A 20,907-nucleotide genomic window follows, 5' to 3' on the forward strand; every position below is an offset into this window, starting at 1 on the left:
CAGTGTCATTAATAGAAAAAGATTGGCCCCAAGACTAAGACTAAACCTCAAGGAACTCCAAGGACAAACCTATCCAGCAAAATCATTCTCCTCTCTGTAAAGCATTTGGTAGAAACTGAGCAACCCTGATTTTTTAAAATATTGTAGTTAAAAGGTTTATGCTAACTGATACAACTAGTTCTGAATGCTGATTATTCAAATCATTCGAGTATTGATTTTTTTCCAAGTATTGAGATGAGTCCAGAGGTATTTTGTGCTACCAGAAATGACAGTTTTCATAATTAAAGAGCATTAATTGATGAAAAATTCAGGGGCCCTTCTATTGCACAACATTTTAGCCAGTCAGGCTATTTAGCCTGAATGGTTTTCTTTTTGTATAATGTTTGTAGAATACACCAATGTCTACTTTGGGAAAATAGAAATGGTGTGTATAAGTACATCTTCAACACATGAGCACACACATGCTTACCAACTGCAAATAAAGTGATTATAAACTCATACAAAATTATATTAACTGAAAGTTAGTAATAGCCATTTTCTTCACCAACGCTGATAATGAAATCCATATTTCCCTGCCAACTATCATATTGATAAAATACTTACAAGGATCATAAGAGGATTTCAGAGTACAAGCTTTCCTCAAATATGTATTAAGTAGGCATAGGATGGAAATCCATGCTCTACTTGCACCACTGAGCACTAAAATACAGGCGTTCTTTTTCTCTTGAGGTAATTTCTAACCATAAGGCAGTCATTCAGAGAAATTCGATCCCTAGCTCCTTAAGGCTAAGTATCTTTCTACTGTAGGAAATGCTATCTAATTACACTGGCAAATAAGCAACCTTCTCAAATTGAATTCCCTGTGACAGTAACGTGCAATGACATTTGTGATATTTCTTTCTTTGGGGTTTCTTCCTGTTACTAATATAGGCTAAACTGTACAGACAAAATGCATTTCTATACTTCTATCTGATTTCATATTGTTTGAGAAGAAAGTTAATTAGGCCTTATGGAAACTACTTGGCACAGCAGAGGCATTTATGAGATCTTTTTAAAAAGCTATATGTATTGGAAATAGGTATGTTAATGTAACGCTTTAAAGAAAATACAAATCTATTTGTCTATCTATCTGTCTTAACTTCCTTACTTGCAAACCCTTTCAAGTAGTGGCCTAATACCAGAGATAATCTCTCAAATCTAAAAATCAAACATGCTTAATTAGAAAAGGCCAGAACGGCAGGGGAAAAATCTCTAGAAACATCTTTCACAATGATTGCCACTTAAAACACTCAGATGCACTGATGTTTAATATGTGGTGATATCACAGGCAACTGCCTATTATTCTTCCTTTTAAATAAAGCAGAAGGTACGGGGAACTATGTTCTAATGCTGATTTTAGTGATCGCTGTTTTCAAGTGCAGAAGAAATTTCTAAGACAGGATGATTATTCCAATCAGAAAGATTTAAAGATTTTGTGGTTATTACAATCAAGTTCAGAAATCATTAGAGCTGTAGAGGTTGACTATATTCATTCTTCATGTGGCCTTGTAGCATTCTGATACCTTAGATAGTTTGAATTAAGGTAGCAGAAGCAAACAGCAGCTGCACAGAAATCATACAGCTACACAAATGTGTTCTAATTTATCTTGCTGAGAAGACTTGGTAATTCCTTCAAGATGAGCTCTGCATTTGCATGGTTATCCTGCCTGCTTGTTTAAAACAGGTTCAGTTACAGGATAAAAGAAATCACCAAGGCTCATATTCATAACCAAAAGTTATGAATAGGGTTAATGCTTTTGCATTTTAACCAGCATTTAAACAGCAGTTATAGTGCATCCATCATTGTGACATTGTCCAAAACTTATATGCTGCACACAATTTTCCTTTTCATCATGATTTCACAGAATAATGCCTGTAATCTACATTATTTCTGTTTTAAAATACAACACCAATCTGCTGTAGCCTTATTCTAGACTTCACATATTTTGACTTTGTATAAATGACAAGAATAGGACTGCAACAGAAGGTCTCCCAGAACTCAACAGCAGTATTATGTTTGTCTCAATCTTATTTTCTTCATCTGTTTTGTCTGTAGCAGTATTCTTTATTTCCTTGGTTTTTGCCACAGGAACTGTTTATCTGATTCTCAATGCAATTTCAACAGTGCTCTCAGGAAGTGCTTTTCTCTGTCCAATAACATTTGTGTGACAGATGGTGCAAATGACCATCACACTGATGCAAGAATGGTGTGAAATGATATTGCTTACTGCTTGATGTTTTACCAATTGGCAACAGTGGATGACTAGCAAGGATAAGACTGAAAACAAAATATCCTGTGTCCTGATTTTTCTGGTTTGTGGAACTAAATGTTAAGTGTAGTTCATTTTACCTTTTTCAAAATATATTTTTCTTATTGCCAATACCTTTCATCTCCGAGGATATTTGCAAATCAAACCTCTTCCTATCAGAAGCAGAGCTCACCACCTTAGTCTTTTCCTTTCCCTTAGCCAATCAATTATTTAAACTCTTATTCTTTGTGATACAGGCAGGTATTCAGTGAACGTGCACAGAATATATCATTCCGTCCAGGTGCCTCCAGGTCTCTCAGTAGGTGTTTGAGTTGCTAGATGTTTTGGTCCACCAAGCATGTCAAGAATTCACTTGTCTGGAACAATGAAGTCTAAATGAAAGAAAATGTAATCTTTACTATCTCTGATCTTCTTCCTAGGATGCACATCCAGACTTCCTAGCGTCAAGATGACTGAATTTTTCTTGTCAGACTAAGCAGACACTTTCCTATTTCTACTTGTATTGTATGCTTCTACACATTTTATCTCCACCAAATTCCATTCTCACATGGCCCCCAGTCCTGCTTATTTACAGTTCTTGGCTCAACAGTTCCCCTGCTTCCTGATGCATTGGGCTTCAAATTGATGGTCTTTTGGGGTAATTTTCTTTCCTAACTTCTATCAGTCTCCCTTTTCTGAACTGCTAGAGAAAAGACTGATCCCCTATCTTCTCCCGACTCTGAGCTTAATGCTAAGCTGTATACAAAAATATTTCAAATTACTCTTCAGTCTTCGCAATACAGCTTTGAGCAGCAGTGTTAAAAAAAAAACAGAGACTTATTCTGTAAAATGAGCTTTATTTAGTTAAGCCACAGCCTTCCTTCAACTTCTATCTGCCAAAAACACGGGTAAAACCGCAGTTGTTTTCTGTTATATATGCTATAGAGGTCTGAGAATCCTTTGCAGAGATTTATGAAAACAGTATATTCTCAAATGTAACGAGGAGTAAAACTATCTAAAACACTTGAAAAAAAAAATACAAAAAAGATGATCAACACCAAAAGATGTTCCATACTTTCAGAATTATTTAACAAAAGTTGTCTAAAATACTCTACGCATCGAAACAACTAAAATTCTCAGTTATCATTTTACATTACCTTTAATAATGCAAAAAGCTTTTCTCAGAACAAATTCAGAGTTGTTTTACTGCTAACCATTCTGAATTTCTTCTGAAAGAACAGATCCCTGATTTGTCCCTTTGACCGGATGATTCACATCTCTGAGTGCATCTTCTTTTCACTGTAAATTCAAACTTCTTATACGTTTTATCTTTAGTTTCACTTGTAAGCTTTTCCTGCACAATAAGAAATAGAAGGTTCAGTTCTGACTACTCCATGGTGACAGCTGTCAATGCCATGGTTTTATTCATTTGCTTTTGGCCACTCTTTGCCTTATGCTGACACACAGTATTTTGAAAATCAGCACTGCAATATCTTTCTGCAAGCCTCCCACTTCATGAAGCCTACCTAAGCAACAGTAATAAAGCTGGGAATGTGCACCAATGACTACTTGTCATAGCCACCACACAGTTATTTATATTGCTTGCTCTTTATGGTCACCAATCATCTTTCACACATCTATCTCCTGTGTTAAAATTCAAGCACAAACACCAGGGCATTCCTTTTCTGTCCTGCATTTATATGGTAGCTCCAAAAGTGGGATCATCATCCAAAATTAATTTACTTAAGTATTACCACAATAAAAACAATAATTAATAGATATCCATCAGTTATTCTGATAGGAAATATTTCAGCTTTGTTTGCATACTGGATATTAACACAAAAGAGTCCTGTTGGAACAAACTGAAACTGAATTCTTACTGCAATTTGGCAGAGCTACAGAGGTAAACACTACTGTACAATATATTAGGCCTTACATCTTGACAACATAATAACTGAGTGGAAGAAACACATTGTCCAAATTACAAAAATAAAGGAGAACCTTAATAGTGAAGAACAAATAGGTAACTTTCAGGATGGTCCACTGACAGTAACCGAGGTTTAAATACATGTACTGAGGCTAACTAGATAAAATCCTTTGGTGAAGAAAAATGTATTTGGACAATAAAAGATATTGTGCATTAATCTCCGAGGGTTTTACCACATTCTCCTAACACAGTCTTTTATGTTCCATTGCTTCAGAAGGATAGATGCTGCAAACTCTCCTTTATATGGATTCTTGTAGGAGGCAATACAAAATAACAAAGTTGATCAAAAATAAACAAGAACCTCTGTGATAAAAGAGGTTTGTTCTATTCACATTCTATTCCAGAAATAATGATGCTGACATTCACATATTTGCTTTTCTATTTTGTCTCTGCTTAACCTTTGCTCTCCTAAGAGGAAAGACATTTGCCACTGACAAATTATTCACATTGTGTCAAATGACACTAATCAAGTAATTTATTAGCATAAGTTTTTAACTGTTCTTCAGAACAACAGCACTAAATAGGCAATTAATTTTCAAGTCATGCTGTGGATATTAATAGCAGTTGACATGAAGAAGGACAGTGTAGCAGGAACAAGTCGGTCAATTGGATAAACACATATAACCCCAAGTATCTATTGTTTATCTAAGATTCAGTTTGATATATGCAGTCTGTAGAAAGAAAAAAAAAAAAAAGGCAGCACTGAATGAGGATCAGCAAGGAAACACTGCTTCAGGGAAAAGGAAGATTATGAAGAGATAATATCTGAATAATTAAGATGCGTTTAGTTTCCGTAGTACTGTTTCACTTTGTTTTAACCCAATATTAAATGGTCAGATTTTTGGAATACTTCATTATTCCCTCTATGAAGATCACTGATAATAATTGCTGATTGGAATTATGCTTTTATTGCATTGTCTCTTTTGTAAGCAATCTGTGCTGTTCACAGTAGTTAACAACAAGAATCCTTGCAAGTTATTCTGTTGACATGCCTAACGTGAAAACTTAAGCATTGTGCAGTCAGAGTGAACATGTTACCACAACTGACACAAAGTCTCACATGGATTTTCATACAGCCCAAAACACCGCTTCTTGGCATAAATTAATTTTTCCCTAAAAAACTATGCAGTCAGACACCTTTTGATAGCCAGGCTAGGTTGCTCAAAATTACATTTGATACTGTTCTCATACCAGTAAAAGGTATTTTGTAGGTATATTCTGCAAATTATTAAAAAAAAAAAAAAATAATAACACTCAAATCTCTTCAAAATTCTATAGTATCTAAACATATGTTTACACTACAACATTTCTTTTAAAGCAGAATTTTCCTAAATCTTACCCTAACTTATGTCTTAGCTTGGAAATGTTCCACTTAATTACAGCCAATTAATTTGTATACTTTAGTTAAAAGTCAAGTTGTCATTGACTCCCTCTACAGTTTGAGTAGAGAATGTGAGTAAGGGGATATCAAACTCCACAGATCGCATTTTGGGTTAGTTCATACTCATACCCATGTTGTATATGATATTTAACTTTTTTCTTTGATTTTCTTCTTAAGTAAATAAAATCTCTTTTCTAAATAAATAGTAAGCTATTAATTTTAAAACTACAAGACTGAAATTGTATTGCCAATTCCAAAATTAAGCATTTGACTTGGAAAATGCTGGTTCAAAGTATTTTGATTGTTCAGAATTCTTGGCTTTGTTTTTGTTGACAATGTTTCTATTTGATTAACATTTAACAATTTTTTTTCAATTGTTTTCCAGGTGAAGGAAGAAGATTCACAACTGAATAAAGATGATTTGGCTTTTACCAACCTACTTAGCATTCCCTGAAAAGAAGACTTTCCAGCATGCCACACGAACAAACAAGCAAACAAATGAAAAGCAACAAACAAACAAACAAAAACTTTATTGTCAAATCCAAAGCAAATGAAGTTTCAACCATTTGTGACTGTTTGGGACTAAATTTTGAGTTGAAACACTTTATTGTTTACAGAATACCTAGCTCATATTTTTAGCTTAAAAGAAACTACAGTGTATTACTGTTACTTTTATTTTATATTGTTATTGTTAAAAACAAGATCCCATTCCTTTTCAGAATTATTAAAATGTTAATTAACAGTAGTCTTGAAAAAGCATACTGCTTCTTTAGTCTTGATTTATGCTACTAATTACAGGTACCCCAGTTATTCCAGGAACAGGCTTATCAATATCACTTTTGAAAAGGCACTACAATAAAAAAAATTCATCAACCATCAAATATAAAAAGCTTTCTTTGTTACATGGCTTATTTTTGTCATGTAAGCAAAAAGTAATGTAGAGATTATGTTTAACATTTGTCAAAATATCTGGAAGAACAAAACTATCATATGAAACAACCAAACAAAAATTGATGCATCTTTAAAAGAAATTCAGTATGTTTTACCAAACACTGCTTTGGGCACTTTGACTCAGTAATATTAATTTTTTTAATTTCAGTGTACTTTGTTGCAGACTTTGGTATAGTTCTTTTCCACAAAATATCAGTCTTTGCAACTGCCTATGGGAAAAGGACCACACACTGCCAGACAAGTTTGTCACAAGTCCTATTCACTCACATTCTTCCCCATATAATGTGGTTAAATTGATTTTATATGTTTTGACAATAATAGTTCTACCTCATAATGTTCCCACTCAGAAACAAAAAACAAAGAAAACAAACAAACAAATAAAAAAAAACAAGCCTAATTTGCAACAAACTATGATAATATAACAGGAATCTTTATTTAACAATATATTGGTCATATTAGAGTAGTTAGAGTAGTTCGAGTTAGTTAACTTAGTTAGAGTAAGTAAACAGTAAGAAATATCTGGCATTAGTTTGAGTGTATGCTGTATTTTTTTTAACATTACTCTGTTTTAATTTCTAAAACATCCTCCTGCATTTTTCTGCCTTTCAGAAACCCTTCCTTCTGATTCTTTTTTCTGATTTTTTTTTTTTTTTCCCTCTGATGAGGACATAAATTGCTAGCTATCCATAGGAGCTCCTTGACAGAAAGTACAGAGAGCCGTTACTGAGAATGTCACTGAAAACTTTAAGGGTTTCGCTATTCAGTAATTTGCTCAGCAAAATAAAGCTAGTTGTTCAGGCTAAGTGTGATCATTTTTTTGGAAGAATTCTGGAGTCACGTAGCCAAGCTATATGTTTTAGTAACATTCAGCTATTTGAATTATGATGGGAGTTCTGATATCTACAGTCTGATGAATATATTTTGTTATAATTTGAGAACAGCAGTAGCTGGGAAGTTGTGTTGCTCCCTTGTGTGATATCTTCCTCTTGGCTGACAACTGTTTCTCTTTTCTCCTCCTGCTGGGCTAGGAGCAAAATAGTCACTGAGAGAAGTCAGAGTTCATTCTGTTTCCATCATGCTGAACAAGTTACTTCTTCCTTCCCTCTTCACATTATATCCTCCCACCAACTGCTGTTCTGCTGATTTCCTTGGTTCTGCTGATAATACTTTCGCCTAGAAGAAATCTGAAAAATTCAGGTGAACAGCAGGCCAGACCTGCATTTATCACCTGTAGGGATGCTGCATGTCTAGCTCCTCATTCCTAGCATTCTATTTTAAAACCAAATACAATTTAATTGTTGTTAATTGAAATTACTTTGAATATATTCCACACCAACATTTGCAAACTGCTGTGCTGATTGAACAGCTGAGCTATAATTTCCATAGTTGGAACAGAATTTGGAAGTAAAGCTCTATCTGCGTAGGCTGGCTACTGAATCTGTGTCTCTATATATGCCAGAAAACATTATTTGGTGCTATAATAACACTTTAGAAACATATCTAATGTGATTTCCTAGAGACATGCCATGAAGGTGCAGAATCAGTTCTCTGCAGCATACAGCATTTTCTTGTTATCTGTTGATATCTGTTTTCATGATAAAAGTGTTCAGTGAATATCTGTACATACACACAGCTGGTGGGAATTAGCTGAACATTCTGGCTGAACATTCATTTTTCCAGAGCTATCAAAAGCAAGAAAAACCCAAGTTCCTAAAGACTGATTCAGCATTAACCTCCAGCATGTTCAGTGTTGCACCTGAGCCTCTGTCCTGTAATTGACTACAGGAAAACAGTAGCAAGGTAGATGTTATCAAGACATCTGATAGCAAGATGAGTCTGACGGAAAAGGATTGATAACACTTTTGCCTCACACGGAGGAATGAGCGGGCCTGTATAAGGGCAAGAAACTAAAATAATACATTTCTTCTGATAAGCTAAAATAACGTGCTGAATAAAATTGTCAGAGAATCTGAAAAAGAGAAAGAATCACAATCAGGAATAGTAGGTAATGTCTTTGAAAGAGTTCAGAGGGATTTAGTCCATTTAACAAACTCATTAAAATGCACATTATACATCTAGAATACAATAGCAAAAACAAAACAAAAACAAACAAAAAAACCAAAGAGCACTAAAGCCATTTATGTGAAGTATTTCCCTCATGTTTTCCTATGCAAATACTCTTCAATGAAAAATGAGTGAAGACAATACAAAAAATCTGTGTATGGAAATGTCTATTAAAATACTGATGGAAATTTTGTTTTGCTGAGCAACCATAACACTAATTGCAGTTGATTCATATACGACAAGGTCTCAAGTTCTCTGAAAAACAGTTCCCTTCTTCCCTTTTCAGTATCTTTGCAAGGTGCTATTTGTTTATAGGTATTTGAGGAAGAGGGAGAAATACTAATATTCTCCAGAGGGAAACAAGTAGACATAAAATACTGCTAAGCCTGGCACGAACTGCATATCACCCCCGTAGACAAGTAGGAACCCACTCATGCAAAAAAGGATTTTAAAGTCAAATATCATTTGCCAGCATTTGCTGCTAGCTTAGTAATTAATTTCCACTGGCTAAGAAACTTAATTTCAACAATTTCTTATTAAAAACAAAAACAAAACAAAAAACCTAGACTGATTTCTCTGTTTATTACTGTCTAGCAATCAGGAGACATATGCTAGAGGCAGTACTGAAGACTTTAACATGCCAGCAATTCATTTTTAAATCTATATTCCAGAGTTTAAATTAAACTAATAATTAATATGACTTTACACTATTTTCACTAACATTATATTTTTTAAAAAAGTTATGAACTGTTGCATTATTCCCAGAAGTAAGTTGTGATTGTGCAGTTAGGAATGATGAAGGCAAGTGATGTTTCATTCAGTGCTGAATCATGACAGAGATGATGCATAAATCATTATGCTTCTTTCTGGGTTCACCGAAGCAACTCAGCAAACCAGCACATGGAGCCTGGTGTAGTGACTCTGTATCAGCATTCGAGGTGTAACTCTTCCACTTAGATCTCTCCAAGAAAATTATTAAGGGAACTTTCCCAGCTGCAATGACTGTACTTTTGCCTTTCCCTCAGATACATAATGAATTGGACTGTTGCTACTGAATCAATCATAAACTTTAGCACTGTGTGCTAAAAGTTCTTCTAAAGGAATGGAATACAAATATCTAGCAAACAGTATTTGTCAATCCTTTAAAATAAATCATAAAATACTCTCCTCTGCAGAATTCAATGTAATAACATTATTCACAATAAAAGTCCTTATTCAGCTTTGTAGTAAAAGATATTTTATTAAGACATTGAAAAATTTTTTTTAGAATGTCATATATCTACAAAGAGGGTTTTTGTTTTCAGTTTTTGAAGGCATGGAAATAATTAGGCTGACATCTCCAAAACGTATTTTTTAAGAACCAGGAATGGATAATGAAAAGAGTGAAGAGTTTTACTTACTGGTACTCTTAATAACTGCTCTGTGGAAGGGTTTATTCATTTTTCAATATTTGTGAAGAATTCCCAGTAATGTTAGGGGAAAATCTAACTTGTCTATTCATCATCATCCAGTCAAGATGACTATAACAAACCACATTTCAAGAATAAATCATCCTAATTCTTCCCCCATCTTCTCCCAGTTCTCAGTAGTAAATCTCATGACAAAGGTAGAGACGGGATACTTAAAAACATGCCATCTTCAATCCCACATGTGAGTACCATTTTGTGAACACAGAGCTTTCATTCATTTTCTTTTTTTCTAACATGCGTGCATTTTATTTCCAAAAACTTAGCCCTCAGATTCCACCCAAAGTTCAAGCCTAAAATTAACAAACCAAATAAATTTGCAAGTTCTAAAATATAGAAATAATTCCTAGCTATCCCAACCCCTCTTTTCCAAAGGTAGCTTGAACCCACAGAGATCACTTCAGCGCACTGCTGCTGGGATTTCTCACACCAGCAAGGCACACTGGAGTGGGAGTGAAAGGCAGAAGCGGCAGGACAAGGAACATCCTCCACTCTCCCGTCTCAGGTGCTGCCTGCCATATGGTACTGTTTTGTGTATATACACTTCTTTCATTCTCCGCTTTCTCCGATGGGCAATCATCCATCACCCATCATTGCACTGGGTTTGGCCTGCTGCCAGTACAGCCTGCACCTCTCCAGGGGTTCATTCTGCTTTGGGTATGCAAACTCCAACATCATTGCTTATTTCCTACAGCCGAACATGCTTCCCTTTGCAATTTAGCTTCATTAGAGTTACTGTACAGCATGCAAAAAAAAGATCATTTCTCTGCTAAAGTGTCTCTGCATAAAACATTACAAATTCAAATTAGAAGTTCATGGCTTAACAAGAGATAGCCCTGGCCTTGCTCAATGTAAGGTCAGCAAAGATTTTTCTCTACTGGTAAAAAACGCTTAGTGAATAAAGATTGTAGAAACAATATCATTTCCTTAAAAGGACAATGCAAAACGTTTCAGTATGTGCAGAAGCATTGCTTTTAAATCTCAACATGAAACTGAAAAATAATAAGTGCGCCAACATCAAAAGTGGTGGCTCACCAGGTAATAAGATGAAAGCAATGTGAAAACTGAGGGAGACTTTGCAAATTACATGTCTGGAATAATAATAACAGCAGTAATAATGATACACATAATATATATATTACATTGCTCTAGACATATATATATATAAGTATATATACGTATGCACTTAAATAATAAATATATATATTAACAATGCGTAAAAATAAATCACCATTATATAGAGAGTTCTGTACAGCAAAGTATTTTGTATGAGTGTATATATATATATATACACATATATGAGTGATATATCTATACATACATATCAGCATGTGTGCATGTCTGTATATATGCAGGCATAAAAGCTATTATTTAATTGCAATAATATGCTTTTTAGAGTGACATTTTACCAAAGTGACTGATTGGGCAGTGATAGGTGTTGCAAATGGAATAATCTGATTATGGATCAGTGACAACAGACTGACCTCTTAGAAGAGCCAGCAATGATTTGCATGCAGTAATCTCTGCTCTGTATTTTTTCCATCTCACTCCTCTTGCTTTCTCAGGCTTGCTGAATTAGTAGGTCACATCATGAGTGAGACACGTAACAGGAGAGGTCATGTGGTGAAGCCTGGGCCAGCACATACTGCCTGAACAGTATGTGATGTCTTCAAAACCCTTTTTCTTCCTGCAGTGAGAGAAGAAAGCTCCACAAGCTCCGCTGCACCAAATGCATTCATATATAAGTGGTACCTCTAAGAAAAAGGAATAGTGAAAATCTGCAGAAAAAGAGTCACCCAAATTCTAGCCAGCGTGAAACCCCAGCCACAGTGAAATCCCAGGTTTGCAGCCAGCCTTCTGTAGGGCCCAGCTATGTTCATGCAAGGGCCAAGACATTGCCCTACTTCTGTGAAGTACATCCTGAAGAGGGACATAGGGGACAGAAAAGGGCAGAAGAGATTTGGGGTCACTGAATCCGTGGTTGTTTTGCCCAAGGGCTGGAATTGCAGCATTAGAGGTGTCAACACAAAGCTCCTTTGGGTTGAGAAAACAGAAATGTGGGGCTGAGCCCTGTGTACAGCTCTGGCAGAGGAACTGAAAAATGCTCTCTCTCCAAAACCGTTCTAGCAAATCAATGGTAACAGTACAATTCCTCGTTCACTTCTGAATATAACAAAGAATAAATCTCTCTCTTTTTTTTTTTTTTTCTTTTCCTTCCTTCCTTCCTTCCTTCCTTCCTTCCTTCCTTCCTTCCTTCCTTCCTTCCTTCCTTCCTTCCTTCCTTCCTTCCTTCCTTCCTTCCTTCCTTCCTTCCTTCCTTCCTTCCTTCCTTCCTTCTTTCCTTCCTTCCTTCCTTCCTTCCTTCCTTCCTTCCTTTCTCCCTCCCTCCCTCCCTCCCCCCCTCCCTCCCTCCCCCCCTCCCTTCTTTCTTTCTTTCTTTCTTTCGTTCTTTCGTTCTTTCGTTCTTTCTTTCGTTCTTCCTTTCTTCCTTTCTTCCTTTCTTCCTTTTTAAATTTGCCCAATCTCTTAGGTGATTTTTATATGCTGGTTTTAATGCAACTGCCTACCGCTGTCTTTAAAAGCTCACACTTGAGAGAAAAACTTTTAGCTGGATCTCAATCAGGCCTCTAAAATTAATCCTCTTCTGGCAAAAGAAAATGTGAAACCAGTGCATGCAGTGAACTGCTGGGGAAAATATTAGTAGTTAGATGTTTAAGTGCCTAATTTGCTGCTGTGACACATGGGCAGACAGATATAGTATCCAATAACTAGCAATTAAACGATGTTGAATGTGAATGGGTGTTTGAAACTGAGTCCACCAAGACAAAGAACAGTGGAAAAGCTGAAGCTTGCAGTACTGGAAGATTGGTCTTAAGGTTTTCTAATATCAATTATTTAAAAAAATAGTCTTTCAATATAGAGCTCAGGGAGGTAAGTAATCAGTGAGCTATGGACTTAGTACTCATTCTACGGAAAATTGCTGCATGTACACTGTTAGCCAGAATACAATCATAATTCAGTGTCTGCAGTGTTTTTTTTATAACACAGCATTACTCCAAAGTGAGCTTTTTTTGTTGCAATATTTTATGTGAATCATTAATTCTTACATTTAAAAGTGTGCATCCTTGAGCTGAAAAAGATATGGTGCGTCTTCATTCTTTATAGTCTGCAAAAAAATATCATTCTGATACCAATCATTTTGAAGCAGATATAAAGACTGACAGTACCAGTTGGTTTTAGTAGCATGTAGTGATTCTTTCTACAAAGCTATTTAATACAAGCATGCCTCCTATAAAGCTATTTAATACAAACCTGCCTCATGCTGCTTTCCATTTCCACTGATGTTCTCTACAGCTCATCTGGTTTTAAAGGATAGAAGCCAGATCTATTTTCAGGATAGGCAGGGAAAATGGGAAAAATGAAATTGCTCTGGCCTGTCACAGGCCATGCTGAGCCTAAGTTGTTGCTCAGTTTCAGTGTGTAGGTGGCCATCGACCCTCAGCACACCCAGCACTGTGCTCCAGGGTTGCTTCCTAAGGCCCACACTGCTGCTTGTGAAACTCATCAAAGAACTGACAATAATAACCATAAACAGACAACAGAGAACTTTCAATTTATCTACAGTTCTATTTTACAAGCCAGTCTCTTTAAGTGCTGTGCTATATTTTCAAAGCAATCAAGAACAGACTATTAATAGAAAACAAATATACAACAGATTTTTGAGAAATTGGTGTGTGGGGGAGTTCATCCTGAAAGATTCTCTGTCTAATCTGAAATGTTTTTTTCTGCTTTACTGGGCAGTTCTACAACATAAATGATGTCTTATTGATTTATATCAGCCTCAGATTCATCAACTTTAAAGGAATGGTATTTGCGTGCATGAGATATGGCTTTCTTTCTGTTTTGTACGGTAGTCTTACTTCATGATTCAACAAATCTCCTTGTTGAGTTTCTCTCTTCTTCCTTTCTAATACCAAAGGCCACAGTGTTGGCTTGATTCAGTGACAGAATAGACAGAAGTGAGTGAATGTTCAGCATAAGGATTAAAACGCAGACTCTTCCTCTCTCTTTGGGCAATACCCTAAATTGAAATTCTTCTAGGGGTAACAGGGTTAATGAGTTTAATTTACAGAAAACAATTTGAGGGCCCATTAAACTTCTACATCATGTGAAGATGAGCCTCAACCTGTGAGGTTAATAAACAGGGGTTTCCACATGCCCAAGATTAATGTCAGGTTATAATTAGCAGCCCTGAAACACAAAGCAATGAGCAGACATATGTGGATTTATTTCAGTCAAACTGAACATCAGACAGCCTACTGAAATGTCTGAAGAGAGAATCTCAGGGGTTTGGATGTCTTGGAAAAGGACCGGGAGATGGATTTAGCTTTTTTTTAAAGTGCTCTCAGGAAATTCCCATACTACCCCACTGGCATACTTCAGATACAAAACACAAAAGTTGGATGTTCTTGCTCCAAGTCCTTTTCTTGTTTCAAGTTTATGCATTTTCTTAACATAATCAGTAGGTGAAGTTTGCAGACCAGATTTTCAAAGGTACTAAGGTGCCTCTGTGTATCAAGAAGGATTTTTTTTCCCATGACCTTAGACAGGTAAATGCCATAAAAGTTTGAAATCCTTTAGGCACCCTTAAATACATGAAGATGAAAATACTCTGAACTCAGGAACAAAGTTTACATCTTCTTAATTAATGACTGCTGGACAGACACATTCTGGGAATGCAGAAGAGGGAGGCAACAGTGAATTAAGTAAGAAGTTCAGATAAGCTAGCTGCAGCTTTCCTGTTCAGCTATATAGTAGAAAAAGAAATACTCATTTTTGGGGTACGGCATATTTCCTTGGCTGTATATGAAAAATATATCTGTACATTCACATGGAAAAGAAATAGATAAGAAACTACCTATTATGACAGATTGTCATAATATAGACTGTTCTAGTTCTAATTCATCTATGCTCAAATAATGTGACTTTAAAGAACTGGAGAAATGGAAGACTTTAATGCAGTTTTAGCAATATCAGCCACAATTTTATACTGAGTTAATTTATTCAGTTCTGTGGTTCTTCACATACAAAGACAAGTCAGTGAACTCATTTGTGTGCTTATATCACAGCTCTGGTGGAAATAAAAACTAGGATGCTTACATTCTGCTCTCAGAAGCAGAAGGTCCTCTTCAGGCTTTAAAATCAGTATTTGAGTTTTGAAATTAATAAGATGGTTAAGCTTTACCATTTCAACCTTGCAGAATGTCAAAGTATTCCATCCTGTGGCTGCAGTGGCCAACCACACTCTAAGACCGATTTGCTGTTATTACAAGGTGGCAGCTGCTGCATATACTAGGGAGGAAAAACAGTTCTCATGCAAGCATATTCTGGAATCTACAAACAGAGAAGACAAAAAGCAAGTTGAAAGGTAAATTAAACCAAAGGTTAGAAAATCATCGTTAGCAATCTTTAAATTCTCTGCGGCCTAAACAGTTGTGAGTTCCTCCATTAAATGTCAGGAAGTTACAGTTTCTTCATAAATTAGTTTGCATCTGACTAATAATAACAAAAAAGGCACATGGTTAAAAATTAAAATAATGAATATTGGGAATGGTAAAGCAGAGATACTGCAGGCATTTTTCACCTAGTTCTATTTCTTAAATAGCCCTAAACAGCTGCTTTTAAACCTAGTATTGTATATTATAATTTTACAGTGATAGAAAGGAGAAATGAATGCACAGCATTCAGTTTAATGTTAGTTCAAGTCCTAATTACAGAACAACAAATAATACAGAAAGTTTAATGAGTTAATCAGGTATCCCAGACTAAAGGGATAAACGATATCCAAATTTGGAGTTCTGTTTAAACATTTCTGTTCCTTCCAACACCTCTCAATAATCAGAACAGCCTGTTCTGTATAATTAGCAAGACAAGAATCAACCATCAGTGTTGATATAAATCATCATAAGCTCAATCAAGACAGTGAGTTACAAGGTCATAAATGAGAGCGAGAAGAACATGGTTTCTGTTCTAATTTATTGGAGCTACATCAGTTTCTAGCAGAATATTGCTCAGGAGTAACTCAGCCATATGTCCACAAGTATAGAATCAAACTATGACATATTTCAGTACATATTTCTGAGAAAATGCCACCACACAAATAGGTAGCTTCAGACTTAATCACCTTCAAATTTGTTTTAAATAGCAAAGGGAGCTGGTATTCAGACTGAAATCAGTGTAAAATCAGTAAAACCAAGACAAGCAATCATGTCCCATTTTTACCTCTTTGCCTTACCAGCTCCTCATTTTGTAATGACATGTTAGAGCAAAACATGTTAACCAGCTTTTCATTTGTTCTTGACTCATGATGCAGGTTATCCTCTTGTTTTCATCAGTGCAGAAGTTTGCTTCTCCCTCCCCACCCCGCTCACCTCAGCTTGCACAGCAGGGGTGACCCACCCCACTTTTAGCGACGCATTACAATGTGTCTGTGCTTGGCTATGAGGGAGAGCTGAGCAATGAAGCTAGTTGCTGCTTTCATCTTGAAGGATGAAGGATACTGCGAAAGGGGTCTTTTATCTCATTACAAAGTATCTGAGTTAAATTCTTCATAATTTTACAATTAAGGAAAGATTCCTTCTACTGAAAGTTGATTGTTTGAAAGTTTGTTCAAAACTATTATTAGATTGGTTGAAAGAAATTATTAAAACTTTCTCTGTTATCAACAAAGCAGTCTTTAACCTACCCTGGCCGTGCAGAGCCCCTGAAAACAACGCAGACAGTTCCCTTGGAACATCAGGGAGCTTTAACACGCTCTCCTCAGCTGGCTAGTACTGATTACCTGAATTTATACAAACTCTTTCTCATCCATTGCTAAAAGGAATCCATTAAGAAAAAAAAAAAAAAAAAAAAAGAATGATTACAGAATCATTTCAAGGAGAAAAAATGAGAAGAAGCACAGGGATAGAGTAAGTACTTGTTTTTCAAAACCACAACCATTCAAAATCTGGGCATCCCTGATGAGAGCAATATGTGAGGTTACAGGATGGCCAGGTAAAACACAATGGAGCATAATAAGATATTTTTTTTTTCTCTGCTCCATACTTTTCATTTGCCAATAAGATGCTTCTTGTTAAAGCTATAATATGAATAATGATTTTGGTGAATAATGGTCTTTAAAGCCTTTTGCTGAGAAGATGCACAAGATATGCTCAGCACCTTGATTTTTTCTGATTCCTAAAGTATCGCCCTGCACTACAGAGACAGAAGACTACACTGCTGTGCTGATACGTTACTAAAAGTACAGTACAGAAATTCTGAATGGGGACAGATCCTGCAGCTCACACAGGACTATCCAAATGTCTGCTACAGGATCTGAAGATCCATTCATATGTGTAGTGAGTTCTAAAGCAATGTTAAAAAACCCCCATGATATTTCACAACTTCAAAAATAATTTTTAATAATTTCAGAATATATTCAGTAGTAAACTAGCAGTTATTTTCATTAAGCCAACAATATTTACAATTTCAAATTTCTGGATCCCTACAGAATCTTTCATTTTTTATAATTTATTGTAATTTCTTAGAAGAAAAATATCACGTAAAAGTATCATATATATATTAACTGTAATAGCTTTCTACTAATATTAATAAGGTTATTATATCTAATTAATGATTAAAACATGCATTGATGACTGCAGAAGTTTTTTTTAAAAAAACATAAAGCAGCTGCTATGTTCTTACAGAACCTGACCTAGACTCCCTGAAATACAAGCAGAGCTTCATCTACAATGAATAAGACAAAATTATCTTTAGTCCACTGAAAGACATGATATCGTGCTGTGAGCATACAGTATTCCTGAGGTATATCATGTCAACGTAGAGGCAGAGAAGTATTTATGAAGAGAAAAAAAAGCTTCTTCTGTATCTTAAATACTACAGATAAATATTTGGGCAGAGCTGCAGGAAAGAAATCCTCTTCAGTCCATCCAACCTGCTGTGCCCTCAGTGCAAAATTACTCTTGCACCAAACTCATGAGCAATGTATAAAATATTCCTCCTTTCTTAACTACTGCAGATTTCAACTCTTTCAACAGGAGACACTACTATTTAAGTCAATAGTACACATTTTCTTCCTTTCAACTATTTTACATTTAAAACTCATGTTCAAACAGAAGATAATTTAACTCTTTTTTTTTTTTTTTTTACATTTACATCCACCAAGTACATTTTAAATATTTCACTTATGAACTGAATCTCCTTGTTTTGTGATTTTTATTTTTGAGCAGCTACAATCTCATTATACCACTCTTTTTAAAATCTCTTCTGCTTCATTAACTCTAATCTTGTATTGAAGAGTGCACACTATTTTGTCAGTGCAGCATATTGTAATTTTACCAAATCTGTACTTATCTTCCTTAGTTTATGGCATCAACCTCCACTGTGTCAATCAGAGCAGAACTGCCTCAAACTATATACATACTAACTGTGTTTCACTGTCTGCTACTGCACATTCTTGCACAGTAAATTCCTGACCACTCTCACTAAATCGTTACTTTTTAAAGTTTTCTTCCCTTGAGTACATTTTTTTTTAAGTTAATTTTCTCCAAGTTTTCAGTTTTCACTATAATTCCAGATTCAATCACTTTATACTGCTGTCAGCTGCTTACGCATATATATATGTATATGCACTCCTAAATGTGCATATGTTGGTGTATTTTTATCCTTTTTCAAGTCATTAGGACAGCAACACAGTCTGTATCCCCTTAAACATCCTGCCATACCTCATTAGACAGCTCCATACCAATTATTCCCCATGCCTTTGTTAATAACGTGCCTATATTATTTCAGATAGTGATTTCAGTTTCTAATAATGCTACAGTCTAAGCCATTACTTCAACCAAGCTTTACAGAAGTAGTAGCAAGGCCTCTCTTTTTTAAATATAAGTGCATAAAACAAATTTGATTATGTCTTCCAGTTTAGTAATGCTGTAGAAAAGATGGTACAAATCTAGATTTCAACCCCTTACTTACCTTCATTAAAATCAAATGCTTTAAAAAGACATCTAAATTTTACTTTTTCTTAAGAATGTACTTCTTCTTTCCTGGTAATGTTAGTACTAAAAGATTCAGAGATTTAAAAACAAAAATATCCTATTTTATATGTCAACTTTGGCATGAAAGAGATTGTATATAAAAAAGAAGGTGGCACATCTTCGATATCAAAGCATCAGTTATTCCTTTATAAATCTCTTGATATCTTAACTTCTTGGTGTTTTGGTTGTTTTTTAAGATATTTCTAAGCAGAAAATGAAAAATAAAAGCAGCCTATTCATCATACTATAGCAATTAATTGAAAGTTGCAATTCAGTGGTGAAGAACGTACGTATAGAGAGGAGATGTTTCAATCTTCTCTGTTAGATTCACTGAAGAAAATTTGTCCAGTGGTAATCACCATTTTATTTGGCCCTGAATCTGCTCTGATGAAATATATTCATCCATGCATCAGATCTGTCCCACTGCAAGATACCTAAGGTGGAAGCTTCCAGAGGAACTAGTCAGAAATCCTAGTTGAGATCAGAGGCAGCCAAAAAAGAGGCAGAAGATATTCAGATGATTGATAGAGTAGAAACCTGTGTTTTCACAGGGAGAGTGATTATACTGCAATAAAACAAAATGATCCTTTCTGAATGTTGGATAGCCTGGCTCCTGAGCAAAAAGACTGTTTTGTACCAGATTTTGTTTGTGCGTGTGTGCATACACGTGAATTTGTATGGAAATAGCAATCTTTATATTCTCCAGAGCAGTGGTATCTGACTGGATTCTGCCAACTATGATGTCTAAACGACAAAAAGCTAGCTAAATTTTAGGAGAAACTGTCAACGCTTACTCTTTCTACTTTATTTTCATCATAAATAAAAAGCAGAGTAACATACAGGGCAATTTGGATGCATACAGTATAACAGGACAGAATACAATTTATTTCACTGAAGTGTAGTATCTAATTTGCCCAGGAGTTTGGTTGCCTTGCACTGGCTGGCTATTGTTTTCAATCCTCTCTCCCTTCAATCTCATTCAACATGCATCTCATTTATCCAGTATTGTATCCAGTGCTTCCCTTCACTGTTTTCACTACTTGACTCTCCTATAAGTAATTAAAAAAAAAGAAAAAAGAAAACTCATGGAACTAATGGGACATTTCCTTCAGCTATCCTTGTTTGATTAGAAAGACTAAGAGTGGGAAGATTCTGCCTTGGTGCTTTTCTCTTCAGAAAGAGCTCTGTCCAGCAAGTACATTTGTATGGGCACAGGTAACATCATTTGAGTGACCATGTTTGAACACTGGAATCCTCAAGTGATTCCATGAAGTACATCTTAAATTTGGTATTTCAACCTCAATGTTGGTATTTAAAAATTAAATAAAATAAATCCTAAAATTTTAAGTCCACCCTTCGAGTTTGGACTCTATTCATAATTCATTTCAAAATAAATTGCTGCTCTGATGAAAAACATAGAAGTCATGATAGAAACATAAAAACATAGAAAAACATGATAGAAGTCATACGTAAACATTACTTTGAACTTGGCAGTTTTGGCTAATTCATCCTGTGGTTTACCAGGTAAATATGAATCCACAGATAGGTGTAAGAATTACAAAGAGAACAAGTTAGTGAGAGCTTTTACTATTGTTTGACAGCAACTTTCTCCTAACAAAGTGTTTTGGAGCAGATCTGAGAGACAATTCTTCTAAAGCGAATCACAATTTTTCCA

This window comes from Lagopus muta, chromosome 3, assembly GCF_023343835.1.
Source record: "Lagopus muta isolate bLagMut1 chromosome 3, bLagMut1 primary, whole genome shotgun sequence".
Taxonomy (NCBI): Eukaryota; Metazoa; Chordata; class Aves; order Galliformes; family Phasianidae; genus Lagopus; species Lagopus muta.